Below are 17,657 nucleotides of genomic sequence, written 5' to 3'. Positions count from 1 at the left end.
ACTTCCCAATATGTGGGCCCAGTTCTGCTCCTCTAGAAACTAATCTTTTTCACTGATTTCAGTAAGTTGCTGTGTACCTCATTCTGATCTTCCATACAGTTTCTTTACTAAAGAAAATACACACCTGCAGAGCAGCTGAGATGAGCATTATAGGACAAATAAATAACCTTTGCTCAGAACCATTAATGACATTGACTGCAAATGGCTTTGACTCCCAAACCATTTGAACAGCACAGACATCAAGATTTAAATTTCGCTTTCAGAACCTAGACAGAGAAGTGGAATAGCCATGGGGCTAGAGAGATGTCTGACAATTTGAGAGAGTACTTCAATATATATGCCATGTAAAGGAAGGAAAGCCAAGGCTACAGGAAAGAAAGAAGGATAGCCTTGTGGTTAAGGCATTGAACAGGGACTCAGGAAATCAACTTTCTAGCTCGAACACAGACTTCCTCTGTGAACTTGGGCAAGTCATTTAGGGTTAAATCCTAAATCAATGAAGCCAGGAGAGTTTTGCCATTGACTTCAGTGGGGCTGGATTTCACCTCCCCCTGAAAATTGAGATAATAGTACTTCTCTTTCACCCTTTGTCTCTCATATCTTGTAAGCTCTTCAAGGTAGATATGTACAGTGCCTAGCACAATGGGCCCTGGCTTTAGGGATTACTCTAATGCAATAAATAAGTAATAATACAGAAGAAGATGACGGGTCACTCCACCCTGAAGTATTTGAGAAATCTGTATTGCCATTGTTTCAGAACATCATATCAGCATTTACAATAAGCTGAAGTGTGGGGGCTGTGGTGTAAGAGTAGTGATACAAAAAAAAAGTCTACATTCTAAGAAACTGGTTGAATTATGTGACCGTCACCAAGACAGAGAAGGCAAAAAGTATGGCTAGAAGTTATTTTTGGGAAACAGCCTTTAACCAATTTCAATATTCTGGTCCATGTGAACTCTGTAGTAATCAAGTCAGCAAAACACAGCACAAACAACTCTACATCATCCAGGGGCTACTAAGCCTTGTTAAAGTTTGTACATTGATTTTGTACAGAAGAATAAGCAAATGTACTTCACTGCAGTTGATGCTTATTCCAGGTGGCCAGAAGTGGTACTTGTGACAAATACTTAAGACTACTGAGGCATTGGGGAATGTTTGTTGCACATGGTTTGCCTAAAGAAATCCGTTTGGATAATGGTGTATATTTTTTTCCTGAGGAATTTCAATTTTCCTCATGAGACAGTAAAACACACTATATCAGCTGCTTATAACCTAGCATCAAATGGCTTAGCAGAACTCTGTGCAAAAACTTAAAAGGGCATTGGATAAAAATGAGGGTAGAACCCTGAAAGGTTGTATTACAAACTTTCCTTTATTGCACAGGTCAAAACTACAGCTCACCATACAGAGAACTCCAGCAGACTTATTTCTTAAGTGGTCAGTTACAAATCAAATTATGATTAGGCCAGATGTAGCCAAAGAACTAGATGAAAACCATCACAGATGAAGAAAGCTATAAAATAAGCTTCTGAGGTGTTTATGGCTAGAATGAAAGATATTGTCTTAAAAATTACAGTGGAAGAAAGATGTGCAGAAAAAGAGTGTTAAGAAAGGTATTGTGACCGGAAAGATACTTGATGGAGGTAAATGAGGAAATAATGGAGAAACATATTGACCTGTTACTAGATAAAGGTTGTCTTTTGTTGCCTCCATTTTAGATACATGTAATCCATTCTTCCTGTCATTGAAAACCACTACTGATTACAAATGCCAAAGGATGGAGCAACACTCAGTAGTACATTTCATGGTAAACATAAAAAACATGTTATCTGAGCATTGTGAACTATAGTAGCTACATAGTCATGTCAGAATAAGCTTCTGAGCGTTTGGTCCTAGTTTACAAAGCCTTTACCATATTGGGATCTGACAATTTCAGAACCTTCCTCACCCATCGTGACCCTCCGCGACAGCAATGTGCTGCAGGAATGATACAGCCAGACGAACTAAGCTTTAGGCTCACATGAACTAGAGGCAAGACATTCTCATCAGCAGGATCCTGTTTATGGAACACCTTCCTGGGAGCAATCAGACTGCACCCAAACCTGGTGGTGTTCAGATCAAAGTATAAGGTGCACCTTTTGATACAGCATTCACCCAGGAAGCATGCCTGCAAATAAATTATGTCAAATTAAAATTAAAATTCACACACATACCTTTAACTAGAGCTTTGAGATGTAGGTAATAAGGTATCTAATTGACTCATCGACATGTAGTTCGTGCATCAATCAGAGTAGCTGCGCTAAGCTAAACTGTTTCAAGGAACTCTCAAATGGATTTAAATGTCCACCAAAGGAGTTTACACCAATTTAACTAAACTGGTTTCATAAACTGGGCTGCTCTGTACTACCCTCCTGCATGGCCAACCAAAGCACTGCAGGCACTTCCTGCCTCAATGCACCAGTTGGCATCAGTCTATACCCAGCAAAGTCAAACTAACGTTCAGACTTTCGCAATCTGTACCTTTTAACGCACAAACAAAACAAAACTCAAAGGCAAATGGCTACCTTAAATGCTTGAGGGTGAGGGCAAAGCCTTGCCTTGGGGTTCTGAGCTGTCACTGAGGAACTCCTCCTCTGCCTCAGTACCACCCTGCACTGGCCTGAGAAGAAGCAGTCAAGCCTTCTTCACTGGTCTGCTGGCTCTTGATTGGTCAATATTTCCTCCTGGCCCTTCTAGGCCTCTGGAGGACTGTTTTGTTGGTAACATCGTCTGAGTGGATTTTCTTTAAGCAGGGGGTGTCAGGGCATCGATGCCTCAAGCAGGGGGAAAAGGAGACCTGATTTACCCTGTTGCAAGTTTCTTAACTGCCTTAGTAAAATTTGTGCATGATTAGATGAGCCCTTAGATAGAACCCTGTTGAGCCACTTCATATTCCTGTTAATTTCCCACTTTTAAAAAATTCTCTTTCTCCTCTTTATCAGCTAAATCCTCAAAGCTTCAGTAAAATAGTTAGCTCCACTTCCAAAACTGGTCGGATAATATAGAGAATGAAAGATGTGATCCTCACTCCTAATCAGAGAGAACCACCAATCAAAGTCTGTAGCCACTAGTGCAAGTTAAAGAGGGAGTAGCATACATGACCTTTCCTTACTCCTTCTTTATGGAGAATTTTAGCTTAGTGAATCCAGGCTGTGTGTAACCCCCCTACTGAGCCAGTGCATCTACTTAATTCCCTTACACAATTTTTTTTGCAGAAAACCCTTCCTGGTGGCTTGGACCTCCTGAACAGACAGTTTGTTTCTACTGCTTTAGATTATATTGTATTTTTTTATGTCAGTGCAGAATGGGACCATTATTAGAAAGAGATGCTTTTGTTTTCAATATCTCTATTACAAATGGTCAAAAGCATAAATTTAAATATACAACAGATGAATGAGTGTGCCCTGGGATAAATATCCTGTGCACTGGAAATCATCATCCCATCCCTCCCAGCAGCATTTCTAGCTGCGTATGTGGTGAACTCTTGTGGTTTGTGGGTAGCCAATTTGGTAGGTGTGTGGAAAAGCTCTGAGTTAAAGTAAGCATTTAATCTTCATTACCTCTCAGTCATTACACAGATGGTTGTGTGAATGTGTGTGCGTGTGTGTGTATATATACACATATCTCAGTAGCATACTTGAAATCAATTTGCCCTTTAAAAGCATACTAAACAGAAGTGTTACAAAACTGCAGATATCACTAGAAGGAATAACATTCCTGAATTTGGATTTTTGGTCTCAAATCCATTACTTGAAATTAAAAATCTCTGTATCTTGCTACTAACCCTTTGAGATGTTCCATTCTCCCAGTTTCGCAGTCTCTCTATTGTACTTCACTTGTGTCACAGGCCATATTATGTCATAGGTCATATTTTCAAAGGGATTGAGGTGCCTAAAAATGCAGATAAGCATCCTGTAGGGTTTTCAAAGGCACCTAATCCAGTTAGGCACCTAACTCCTATTATATTCCGTGCGAGTCATATGCCTAACCTAAGCTGCTTAGGTGTTTTTGACAACCCCATTAAACTACTAATGCATCTTTAGGCACCTAAATTCCTTTGAAAATCTGGCCCTTAGCTTCTTGATGCCTGTGATTTCAAATCTGTAGAACAGAGATAATAATGCTTGCCAACTTGCAATGAGATTGTCAAACTTATGTCTGAAAACCTCCTTGAGATCCTAAGATAGAAGGAGCTAGAGAAGTGTAAAGTATGAATATTTTAATATTTCTTTAACACTAAGCACATACACTTGTTATTCTAGAATGAACTATTTGGAAACCTACAAAGACAAATTCGAACTGTAGAACTATTTCATAATGATACCATTTTCCAAAATGAATACAGAAATTCATGAACTACCTTAACTTTTGGCTTACAAAATGTTCCTCAAATTGTTTCACATGCCCTTTAACAAATATAATAGTGCCTCTTGCCTCTTTGTTTGAATAATTATTCTTAATACTTTAAATCACTCTTGAGAATGAGTATTTTTCTTGTGCATTGTGTTATGAGGCAATATATCAAATGTTATATCACATTAGTGACTCATTGGTCAGATTTCTGAACTTGGTGCCAATCTCATGACAGTAATATGGAAAGCTTCTGCTCTTTGTCAGTGCAGTAGCTCAAACAGGTCAGTACACTCTGGTTTTCCCTCTAAAATAATATTAATGACTCATTCGCCATTTCAGTTTTAAATTATATTATTCTTATCTAGTCATTTGGTTTCTCTCAGTGCCTTTATGTCTTCCCAGACAGTGATCAAACTTGAATGCCTAATGCTATATTAGAATAAACACCACATGTGCTGACCCATTTAAATTCAACTGGAGCTGCTCAGTACCTCTGAAGAGAGGCCACTTTTATTTATGTGTCTAAATATTGTGCAGTACATTGACTATGTGGCCAGAAATATTTTAAATCATGGAAGTCCTAAAGGCTGTAAAGACAGTCTTGTCGCTCCCATAGAGAGTAAAGAGGTGATGTGAACTTCTAACTTCCAGGTCTCTTTTTAGATAGATGTATGGACTTCTCTTCACATGGCAGTGTGTGGATGCATCTTTTGCCCATAGAGCTGGACAGAATAAGGGGCTAAAGGCTCCCTGCCCCAAATGGAAAAGGAAAAACCTTTTGTAAAACGAATAGGCAACAGACTCAATCATTGCTTGGTTGCAGTGAAAAAACTGGTGTGTATACAAGAGCTTTAAGGTCCCCAGTCTGTCAGCCAGGAGTGAGGAGTCTTTAAGACACTTTTCTCAAAAGGAGCCACTTATGGGGAATTTAACTTCAGGCAAGGATGCACAGAATTAAAAGGGGGTCAGAGACTTGGCTTCAGCTTACCAGCTGCACTAAACACCATTAATAGTTCTAGATGGGTGCCAATGCAATAGCATTCTACCTTGCCATTTAAGGCTTCAATGGTAGGGAGTTCTAGAGTTATGGAACTCAGCTGAGAAGGCCCAGGTTTCTCTACCTACAGTGTGTCAGTGAAGTGTAGCTCTCTCTTAGATGCAGAGCTTTTCAGTAAGGCATCTGCACATGACAGGACGTAAGAAGAGCCTAGAATTCTCCTGGAAGACACTAACCCCAATAGACAGTACAATGGAAGGGCAGAGGATATTAGCCTTGTTTTGGATGGAATATGTGTTGATTCCTAATCATGAATCAGCACCTAGATGCTATGGGATGAGAAAATTAGAAATTCAGATAGAGCTGTACATGTTTATATCATCATATGGCATGGACAGTTCACTGCATACTGACTGGTGGATAAGGAATTGGTTAAAGGGGAGACTTCAATGGGTCGTACTGAAAGGTGAACTGTCAGGCTGGAAGGAGGTTACTGGTGGAGTTCCTCAGGGATCAGTTTTGGGACCAATCTTATTTAATCTTTTTATTACTGACCTTGGCACAAAAAGTGGGAATATGCCAATAAAGTTTGCGGATGAGACAAAGCTGGGAGGTATTGCCAATACAGACAGGGACCAGGATATCCTACACGAAGATCTGGATGACCTTGTAAACTGGAGTAATAATAAAAGAATGAAATTTAATAGTGAAAAGTGCAAGGTCATGCATTTAGGGATTAATAACAAGAATTTTTTTTATAAACTGGGGACTCATCACTTGGAAGTAACAGAGGAGGAGAAGGACCTCGGAGTATTGGTTGATCACAGGATGACGATGAGCCGCCAATGTGATATGGCTGTGAAAAAAGCTAATGTGGTCTTGGGATGCATCAGGCGAGGTATTTCCAGTAGAGATAAGGAGGTGTTAGTACCATTATACAAGGCACTGGTGAGACCTCATCTGGAATACTGTGTGCAGTTCTGGTCTCCCATGTTTAAGAAGGGTGAATTCAAACTGGAACAGGTTCAGAGAAGGGCTACTAGGATGATCCGAGGAATGGAAAAAACGTCTTATGAAAGGAGACTCAAAGAGCTTGGCTTGTTTAGCCTAACCAAAAGAAGGCTTAGGGGAGATACGATTACTCTCTATAAATATATCAGAAGGATAAATACCAGGGAGAGAGAGGAATTATTTAAGCTCAGTACCAATGTGGACACAAGAACAAATGGATATAAACTGGCTATCAGGAAGTTTAGACTTGAGATTGGACAAAGGTTTCTAACCATCACAGGAGTGAAGTTCTGGAACAGCCTTCGAAGGGGAGTAGTGGGAGCAAAATGTATATCTGGCTTCAAGACTAAGCTTGATAAGTTTATGGACAGGATGATAAAATGGGATAGTCTAATTTTGGCAATTAATTCGTCTTTGACTAGTAGTGGTAAATATGCCCAATGGCTTGTGATGGGATGTTAGATGGGGTGGGATCTGAGTTACTACAGATAATTATTTCCTGGGTGTCTGGCTGGTGAGTCTTGCCCACATGCTCAGGGTTTAGCTGATTGCCGTATTTGGGGTCGGGAAGGAATTTTCCTCCAGGGCAGATTAGCAGAAGCCTTGAGGGTTTTTTGCCTTCCTCTGCAGCGTGGGGCATGGGTCACTTGCTGGAAGGTTCTCTGCACCTTGAAGTCTTTAAACCATGATTTGAGGATTTCAATGGCTCAGCCATAGATTTGGTACAGGAGTAGGTAGGTGAGATTCTGTGGCCTGCATTGTGCAGGAGGTCAGACTAGATGATCATTATGGTCCCTTCTGACCTTAAAGTCTATGATTCTATGACCAAAAATAAATGTTGACTTTGGTTCACAGATTAAATTGAAAAAGAAAAAGACTGAGACTGATTGAGAAAATTGAAAATAAGCCCATTTGTCCTCCAAAGTTTTCCAGAAACCTATAAACCTATAAACTTAAATCCAGCTGTTTGTGCTTTCTCTGACATTATATAAAACATAACAACAAATGTATTTTATATTGTGCAGTTCATACAAAATATACCCTGAAGCAAATAATAAAATGGAATGCACTTAGACACACCCAATTACACTATAAAATCAGAATGCTATATGGCAATTAATCCAAGGTAATCCATAAATCTAAGCAAAACCTATCGAGAATAAAGTAAATTAAAGAAAGTAATTTTGATTTGGCATTTCAAATACCGTAAACATGAACTATAAAATGTAATGACCAGATTTTGAAAACTCATCCTTCAGACTTCTACTTATAAATTACAAGAACAAGTCACAGTGGGTGCAATTTTGTTCTAAAATAAATTGTGTCTGCAATTTATTTCATTTGAATGTTTATCTACTAGATTGTTCTAGCAAATCAGCTGCTTAGAACTCTAAATGACCTGCACTGTAGAGGCAGCTTTGCCGTACAATTATTTTTGCCTGCAGTATTGGCCATTTTGATATCTACCTACTTGGTTGTGCCTGCAAATCATAGACATCTAAAAGCCTAGAAAACTATAGGCCTTTACCAAAGTTCATTGAAATCAATGTTTTTCCCCATTAACATTAATCATTTTTGGATTAAAACATAAATGACCTAAACTGCAAGCGCAAATCATTGCAGGCTCAGTGTTGCATTCAGACCTATTGAAGGTGCAAAAATGGAGCTGTGATTGCACAGGATGTAATCACAAGTCCCAGGTCCAAATGGGTCTGGGGACTATATGTTTCATAGTCACTATACCAGATGCTCATGAACACATCAGGCCTAATCCATGGAATAAAACTTGCTATGGAAATGCAATATCCTCAATAAAAGAGAAAGAAAAAGTGTATCAAGGAGCCAAGAAAATAAACAAAAATGTTCTGAAACTTATTCAAATATCTAGAGCCGGTATATATTTATAAATAAAGAACATCAGAGAATAACATTTTATTGGTACAGAATGAGCATGTAAAGACAATAAAATATGCAACAGCTTGGAATAGACAGTCTTCTTAAATTTGTTTGGGATGCTCTTCTATCTACATACATCTTGCTGGTTCAACTACATTTATGCAACAAGGTGCCTGTGATATCAGCAAGCATAATTTGCAGTAATCGAGTCCATTTGTTATGAAAAACACACAGCAATAGATCATCATAGTAGGGAAAAGCCCTGTTCTGTGTATGAGATGTGAACAAATACTAAAAACTGTTACATATGATAAATTAACTAGCAACTGTTTATTTTCTCCTGTGATACTTCAAATTACCCCTGGTTTAATTTGATGATCACCCTAAGCAAGCATGAAGGTCAGCAGTGTAGTTACTGTGTATATAAGCCAAATGGACCTTTGGAAGATACCACTGTCACTTTCAGTTAAGACTCTAAACTATAAGACAGGGTTGAGAATATTTAAACCATGCAGGAGCATTCCTTGAACCTGCTAACATGATTTAATTGTTCCAGGTGATGAATGAGGTGCCCCCAATCTGATATCTTCAGATTATTCTTAACCAGGAGAGGGATCAGCATTGACAAGGTTTAAGTATAGATCACTGTCACACAGGTAGTTCTGCAACTGCTTTTTAGGACTGTGGGCCTGATCCTCCAAGATGCTGAATGCCCTCAACTCAGTGGGCATTCAGAGAGCTCAGCACCTCAGAAAAGAATCTCATTATTGGGTAGGCTTGACCAGAAAACAGGGAGATCAGGTACAGGAGAGGAAATATCTAAATTATCTGTTGAAAGTTAGTTCAATTTTATGACTCCATCTACTCCAAGACAACACCTGATTCAGATGATATATTCATTAGATTATTAGAATTTTGGCATAAAATAAAAAATGAATTCCTTGGCACATGGTTTGACACAGGTAGAAAAACACCTGAATGGCATCTGGTATGCTTACTAAAAAATCCCTGGCAGAAGGTGTAGCTGGCTGGAGAACAGAGGTAGCAGTTGCCAAAATGAACTGAGCAAACTGTTTTTTGAATGACAGACTGAAAAAGAAAATCTTTGTGTATTTGGGGAATGATAACAGAATAGACAATCCATCATTTAGAATTATCAGTCCAATCCTTTATTTTGTGCAATGGAGCTGCCCACAGATTCTGGCCAGCCAGTAAGATGTTAGAGCAGGGGTGGGCTAACTATGGCCAGCGGGCTGGATTCGGCCCGCCAGCCATTTTAATCTGGCTCTCGAAGCTCCTGCTGGGGAGCAGGGTCTGGGGCTTGCGCTGCTCTGGCGCTCCAGCATGGAAGCAGGGTTGGGGGCCACTTCACGTGGCTCCTGGAAGCAGCAGCATGGCCCGTCTCTGGCTCCGACATATAGGGGCAGCCAGGGGGCTCCATTCTGAAAGTTGCCCCCGCCCCAAGTGCTGCCCCCTCAGTTCCCATTGGCCAATGGGAGCTGTATGGGTGGTGCCTGCAGATGGGACAGTGTGCAGAGCTGCCTGGCCGTGCCTCTGCGTAGGTGCTGGAGAAGGGACATACCACTGTTTCCAGAAGCTGCTTGAGGTAAGCGCCGCCTGGAGCCTGCACCCCTGAGCCTCCCACCATGCCCCAACCCCCTGCCCCAGCCCATCCCCTTCCCTTCGGTCCCAACCCGGAGCACCCTCCTGCATCCCAAACCTCTCATCCCCAGCCCACTCCTCCAGCCAGAACCTGCACCCCTTCCCGCACCCCAACCCCCTGCCCCAGCCCTGATCCCCCTCCTGTCCTCCAAACCCCTCAATCCCAGCCCAGAGCACCCGCCTACATCCCAAACTCCTCATCCCCAGCCCCATCCCAGAGACCACACCCCCAGCTGGAGCCCTCACCTCGCCCCTGGCCCCCTAGAGTAACTACAAATCCTGGATCCCATTAATCTAATCGAATTACCAATGAGAGAAGTTTTGGAAAAGAAAAGCTGCTTTGAAGATTGGAAGGGGCTGTGGATGGGTATGCGATAATATCTAGCTATGGAAAGAATCTTCAGTGGGCTAGTGGTGTCATCGCTCAAGCCTAGCAGTGTCATGAATCTGCCTGTCAGAATGTGTAGCATAGAAATACAGTATTCCTACCCTCCGCTCCCCAGCAGCTCACACCAGGCTCAATAGATATATATTTGGTAAACTGGAAATTATCATCCAGAAAGCACACAATTGAATTTGGTCCATCATCCCCTTTAAATACTAAACAGAGAGTTAATTTCATTTAGCTTTTAAAATTGTGTTTACTTTACACTGATTTTGTGCAATGGAGGGCTCTTTACATATGCAAACCTCATTAGCTGGTTAACTGATATGGAAAGAGGGAAGAACCACTCAGAGCATCCCAGTGGTAGCTCCTGGACAGGTGTGCTCCTTCACAAGTCAACTCTGTCTATCTTGGAGGACACAAAATCCAGGCTTGTCATCGACCCAGGGATTTTTGTAGGATAGATCTTTTGATGGTCCATAATAAATACAATAACGATTAATGAGAATATAGTGCAAACTCATAATACCTATCAATGAAAAATGGGAAATGGAAGTGCAAGTGCGTATGAAGTAGATATATGTTGCCATTTCTTTAACTCTAGTAGGGAAAGCAAGTGGACAGGTTGAGTAACAGGAACATTATCATGTCAGTCCCAGCAAATATCTGGGATATGGATTTCACTGGGTTACTAGCTCAATACCAGACCGTTAATTACCAAGTATTTGTTTTACACAGACAAAAACGAGGCAGCATGTCTACTGTCTGACTCTGCCCTACATAACAGAAAATAACAGAAATAAATACTACATGAAAATAGGCCACCAAAGAGGTCAGTGGAAACAGGGTCAATCTAAAATCAACTTGAGGCACAATGTGACATGTATTTGTCATGAGAACAGGCTGAGAACCAAGTGAAAGACAGAGGGGACCAAAATCAGACCTGGTGTAAGTGGGTACAGCACATTTAAAATCAGTGGAACGTCACAACTTACACCAGTTCATGTTCTCTGCTCTATTGAATAATAAATGGTGAAGACCTACAGACAGCAGGATGGCTCCTGTAGGAGTCACAGGGTCAGAGAGGACTGGGGAATGGGTTATTCACACCAGACAGATGGAAAGGCTATCTGGAGCTACCTACTGTAGTCAAGCACAAGTTACTGGGTTTCACCCAGAGGTAATTGAATGAGATTTAATGGTCTGTGATACACAGGGAGTCAGACTAGATGATCTAATGGTCCCTTCTGGCTTCAAACTCTATGATTTTTTTAAATACTATATTTATATAGGAACTTTTTGTCTGGAAGGATCCCAAGCTATTTTATTAATCATAACAATAATAATACTTAGAATTTCTATAGTCCTGCACATGTGACATATAATTGCAAGAACTTGAAGTTCCTAGCTGGCCAGGACTTAGAGCTAACACCACATTCTCTTTCAAGATTGATCTTTAATGCCGTGAAAGTAGTCAAGGCCTGTGCCTTACACCTCATCCAAAAGTCACACTATCTCCAGGGATGAGCCATAGACACATACCAGGAGTCACTGAATCAGCTACATGACTTCTTGAGCAGATCTAGACTTTTTTAAAAACAAAACAAACAAACTATGGAATACAATGTGTAAGTATATGTTATGTAGAGCTAGGGTGTGGAGTTATTACTCACACATACTTTTCTGCCCCACCAAAAGGAATGCAAGATGCACACTTGAATGGCAATGACTAAGATGAATGCATAGCATATCTTGAGAAAGTGCTGTTAGGCACACAGATTTTTCTGGAGGAATGGAAGCCAAGAGGCTTATGAGTGGAAATTTGAAGATTAAATTTAAGTAGGCTGTGCTTTCTCTCATGTATGCAGACAACCAGAAACTTCAAATTATGCCTGGTACTGAATCGTCAGTATTAACGAAACAGGCCTTGGAGAACATCTGTAATTGGACCAACCTCTTGAGATTAGATTAGTTTCAATGAGAGAGACTTGGCCACCTGCATTTTTCCCAATTACATCAATAATACGCTATGGACAGTGAGCTGAAATACATGTGTCAACCCCACTTTCATAATCATGTTGCAAGATACCCAGTGACTTGAAAAATAAAAAAACTTCTACATTCCTAAGAGAATCGGACTGAAAGTTCTGAATCTACAAGCAGAGCACAGGATACACATCAACAGCCATTTTAATCTGTTACTCAAAAGTGTGATGAAAGGAGCTGTTAAAGTCAACAAGAGAAATGCTGCGAAAAAGTGAAGTCAGCTTAAAAAAAAAGAGTTCTTCATCTTCAATGTGCTGAAGATGACAAGTGTTATAATTACAGGTTTTCTTTAGTTTGTTTGGCAGAGGGATAGCAATTCTGCTATTTTCAGTAAGCTACATATAATAAAATGATATTATTTACAGTCCTCATTATACAATTGTACAGGTTTTGTGTGTACAAAGGAATTAATCTACCTTAAAACAGTATTTAGGGTATGTCTACACTACGGGATTATTCCGATTTTACATAAACGGGTTTTGTAAAACAGATTGTATAAAGTTGAGTGCACGCGGCCACACTAAGCACATTAATTCGGCGATGTGCGTCCATGTACCAAGGCTAGCGTCGATTTCCGGAGCATTGCACTGTGGGTAGCTATCCCGTAGCTATCCCATAGTTCCCGCAGTCTCCCCTGCCCATTGGAATTCTGGGTTGAGATCCCAATGCATGATGGTGCAAAAACAGTGTCACAGGGTGATTCTGGCTAAACATCGTCACTCATTCCTTCCTCCGTGAAAGCAATGGCAGACAATCATTTTGCACCCTTTTTCCCTGGATTGCCCTGGCAGATGCCATAGCATGGCAACCATGGAGCCCGTTTTGCCTTTTGTCACTGTCACCATAGGTGTACTGGATGCTGCTGATAGACGCGGTACTGCAGTGCTACAGAGAAGCATTCATTTGCCTTTGCAAGGTAGCAGAGACGGTTACCATCCCTATTGTACCGTCTGCCATGCCATTGTAAATTGGCGATGAGATAACGGTTATCAGTCATTCTGTACCGTCTGCTGCTGTCATGGGTGCTCCTGGCTGGCCTTCGCTGAGGATCTGCCGGGGACGCAAAGACAAAAATGGGAATGACTTCCCGAGTCAATCCCTCTTTTATGGTTTATCTAAAAATAGAGTCAGTCCTGCCTAGAATATGGGGCAAGTGTACTAGGGAACCAATGTATCAGAGAACCAGAGAGCACAGCTGCTCCGTGTCAGATCCTGCAGAAATGATGAGCTGCATGCCATTCATGGGGGGTGTCCCTGCAACAACCCCACCCTTTGATTCCCTTCTCCCCCAACCTTTCTGGGCTATCATGGCAGTGTCCCCCATTTGTGTGATGAAGTAATAAAGAATGCAGGAATAAGAAACACTGACTTTTTAGTGAGATAAAATAAGGGGGAGGCAGCCTCCAGCTGCTATGATAGTCCAGGCAGGACATTAAACGGTAGGGGGGAGAGGAGCCTAGCATCCGGCTGCTATGATAGTCCAGGCAGTACAGAATCTTTTCTTTAGACATGAAAGGCAGGGGCTGATGGAACTCAGCCCCCAGTTGCTATGATGAGGACGGTTACCAGCCATTCTGTACCATCTGCCGGGAATAACCAGGAGTCATTCCTATTTTTACCCAGGTGCCCCTGGCCAACCTCACCGAGGCCAGCCAGGAGCACTCACGGATTGATGATGATGATGGATAGCAGTCATATTGTACCGTCTGCCAGCGGGGAGGGGAGGGGAGGGGAGAGGATGCTGCTATTCATTGCCGCAGCACTGCGTCTACCAGCAGCATGCAGTAGACATAGAGTGACATATAAAAAAGTCAAGAAACATTTTTTTTCCCTTTTCTTTCATGGGAAGGAGGGGGGGGGTAAATTGACGACATATACCCTGAAACACCCCGGACAATGTGTTTGACCCAACAGGCATTGGGAGCTCAGCCAAGAATGCAAATGCTTTTTGGAGACTGCAGGGACTGTGGGATAGCTGGAGTCCTCAATACCCCTTCCATCCCTCCATGAGTGTCCATTTGATTCTTTGGCTTTCCGTTATGCTTGTCACACAGCACTGTGCTGTGGCCTCTGTCTATCATAGCCTGGAGATTTTTTCAAACGCTTTGGCATTTCGTCTTCTGTAACGGAGCTCTGATAGAACAAATTTGTCTCCCCATACAGCGATCAGATTCAGTATCTCCAGTATGGTCCATGCTGGAGCCCTTTTTGGATTTGGGACTGCATCGCCACCCGTGCTGGTCAGAGCTCCACGCTGGGCAAACAGGAAATGAAATTCAAAAGTTCGCTGGGCTTTTCCTGTTTACCTGGCCAGTGCATCCGAGTTCGGATTGCTGTCCAGAGCAGTCACAATGGTGCACTGTGTGATACCGCCCGGAGGCCAATACCATTGATTTGCGGCCACACTAACCCTAATCCGATATGGTAATACTGATTTCAGCGCTACTCCTCTCGTCGGGGAGGAGTACAGAAACCAGTTTAAAGAGCCCTTTATATCGATATAAAGGGCCTTGTTGTGTGGATGGGTGCAGGGTTAAATCAGTTTAACGCTGCTAAAATTGATTTAAACGCGTAGTGTAGACCAGGCCTTTGTTGCATATTTGCAGAAGTCTTATAGAGACCAGTAAAGGAGCTAGTAGTTAAATAATTAATGTAGTGCCATCCATATAAAAAAATGGATAATTGGGCTAGATAGTTTGTTAGCAAATCATTTTTCCTCAGCTTGTATGTGCTTGGACACATAGTTGTGTAATCCAGAAACTGACTCTATTTCCAAGTGAGTTAACAGACATGAAATGAATGCTGAAAATCTTCCTGTTAGGTTCTATAAGTACAATCAGCCAGTTACATTATCATTAAAGGCATGCCATGCATGCTGAGTGGGCAGGACATCATCCTGGCTCTTTGTTATGTGCTCCACTCATGTGGAAGCCATTTGCATTTAAGTAATTTGCAAGGCATGCATATACACACATGTATATAAGGACATGTATATTTGGGTAGATCATGGTACCACTGTAGTGTACATATGAGGGGATATGAAACAATAAGTAACATAACCTACCCAAACCACATGAATCTGCACAGTATGCTTTATAATCCTCTGAGGATGAGGTATCTCAAGAATTTTGGGAAGTTCAGCTGTCAGGAAAAAAATTCTATATCAACAGTCTTTCTTGGGTGATTTCAGTACAGGTTCTACTTTTGACCAGCACCCAGAATGGAAAGGCACAAGGAAATAAAAAAGTGTGCAAAAAAGATTCATTGAGCACATTAGAACATTCAAAGAGGTTCATGTGACAGAGGATGATATGCCCTGCCAGTAAGGGGCATGGGACACCTCGTAGAGTACTATCAATGAGAGAGCCATCAACTTTGAATGACTTCCAATGACTGGTACACTTCAGGAAACAATGGTATTCTTCACATGGGCCTCACATTGCAGGACGTTGGGATTTCCCAGCCTGGGCACATGGCAATAGAGGGAAGAGACTGTGTTTAATAAGGGGTGCTCTCTGAGAAGGTGGGCTGTCCACCGCCACATGCCAGAAGACCAGGTGGGAGAAAGAGGTGGCCGGAGAGACTTTGCCTAGCCTGAAACACTGATTAGACATCAGACTCACAAAAGGGATGAGATCAGATTAAGGGTGCATTTTAGGACTGTTTGTTATTTTGCAAAGATGTGTAACTCTACAGTGTTTTCTTAAGCATGAAAGTGACTGTGGTTAAGAAATTCCTTGGCTAAGCCTGTATTCCTTGCTTGCCTGTCACATTGTTCCTGAAGGCATTAATTGAGAAGTTCAGAGCACCATCACAAGGTGGACATCTGAGGGAATATGGATAAGCAATTGGTGTCTTGGCAGTGCTGAGGCACTGGTTTCAGGGTTTAAGGCAGCTGGGCTGTGGAGCCCTACCTCCCAAAGAAGGATGGCAGACATGGTCTTAGCACTTAACAAGCTTTGAACACATAAATCCTTAGATAAGTGCCAAGTAGCATTATTAGTGACTGTGTTCAGTTCTAGAAATAGTCAAAGGATCAGGGGATTCTTATTTCTCCTGTAATGGTTCACTCATCACTAAAGCAACACAACATATATGCTTGTTCAGAAAGTATCCACTCCAAAATGCAAGTGAGTTTCTTAAATGATATACTTCAGTGATACTTATACTGAGGCTCGCAAGCTGCAAGTGGCTCTTAAATATGTCTCCTGAGGCTCTTTACAGCACAAGATATTAAAACACTGTGATTTAATTATTAGTCTAAGTTATTAATAGCACAATAAAAGAATCCTGATTGGTTAACCAATTGTAGTAAATAAAATAATAATACTTGCACTGAGGATAGTTTTTATATATACACACTAAATATTTCTCCTATCATACTATTTAAATATGAATATATAGAATTATAGTAAATGAAACAATGAATTCACACGACTGTGGCTCTTTCGGGTAATGTTGATTGCTAATTTGGCTCCTGAACTACTCAGGTCTGAGTATAACTAATACAGTTGTTCCTCTGTTGAGTAATGAAGTGTAGAGTCAAAAAAGTGTAGAGTCTTAAGAACATCTGCAATAGTACCAGACTTTCAACAGCATGGAATGAGTATGATAGCTAGACACACAGAACTGAAAATGCAGCCAGCCAGAAGAATTAATCGGGTTGCTGAAAGGCTCAGAATCATGAGCTTTCCAGTAGAAAAATGAAGAGAAGAAGCAATTGATGGAAAGGGAGAGAAGGGTGACATACAGCACTATAATGAGAAAAAAAACATGTTAAAGAGGGGAAGGAAAATACAATTAAAGTTTTCATTGAAAATAGGAGTAAAGTACTCTATTGCTGACTAACAAAGATGCACAGTTAAGATTGCTGCAAACAAAATTAACAGGAACACACAGTCACAGAACATACAAATAAAAAGTCCAACAGTTTAATTAAAAAAAAAAAGCCATGACCTAACTAGCATTTGTTGGAGACAGAAAACAAGAGTACATCCATTGTTTTAGGTTTTCTTCTTTTAAGATGATTTTATACATATAAAAATTGCATGTCAGTTCCTGGAATGTAACCTACGACAACAAATTGAAAGAAAATCAGTCTTTTTTTCTTGAATGGCGACTTAATGATGGCTTGAAGGCACTAGACAGTTGACAAGTACACTATCTGTTTTTAGTGTGAGTAATCCCTCACATCAGCCCCCTGAGTGTGTTAGCTAATCTCTTTTTGAATATATGCATCAAAGATATCATACATTTATCCACTACTTT

The sequence above is a fragment of the Gopherus flavomarginatus genome, chromosome 3, assembly GCF_025201925.1.
Source record: "Gopherus flavomarginatus isolate rGopFla2 chromosome 3, rGopFla2.mat.asm, whole genome shotgun sequence".
Classification (NCBI taxonomy): domain Eukaryota; kingdom Metazoa; phylum Chordata; order Testudines; family Testudinidae; genus Gopherus; species Gopherus flavomarginatus.
The sequence above is the reverse complement of the archived record's forward strand: the minus strand, read 5'-3'. Positions refer to the sequence as shown.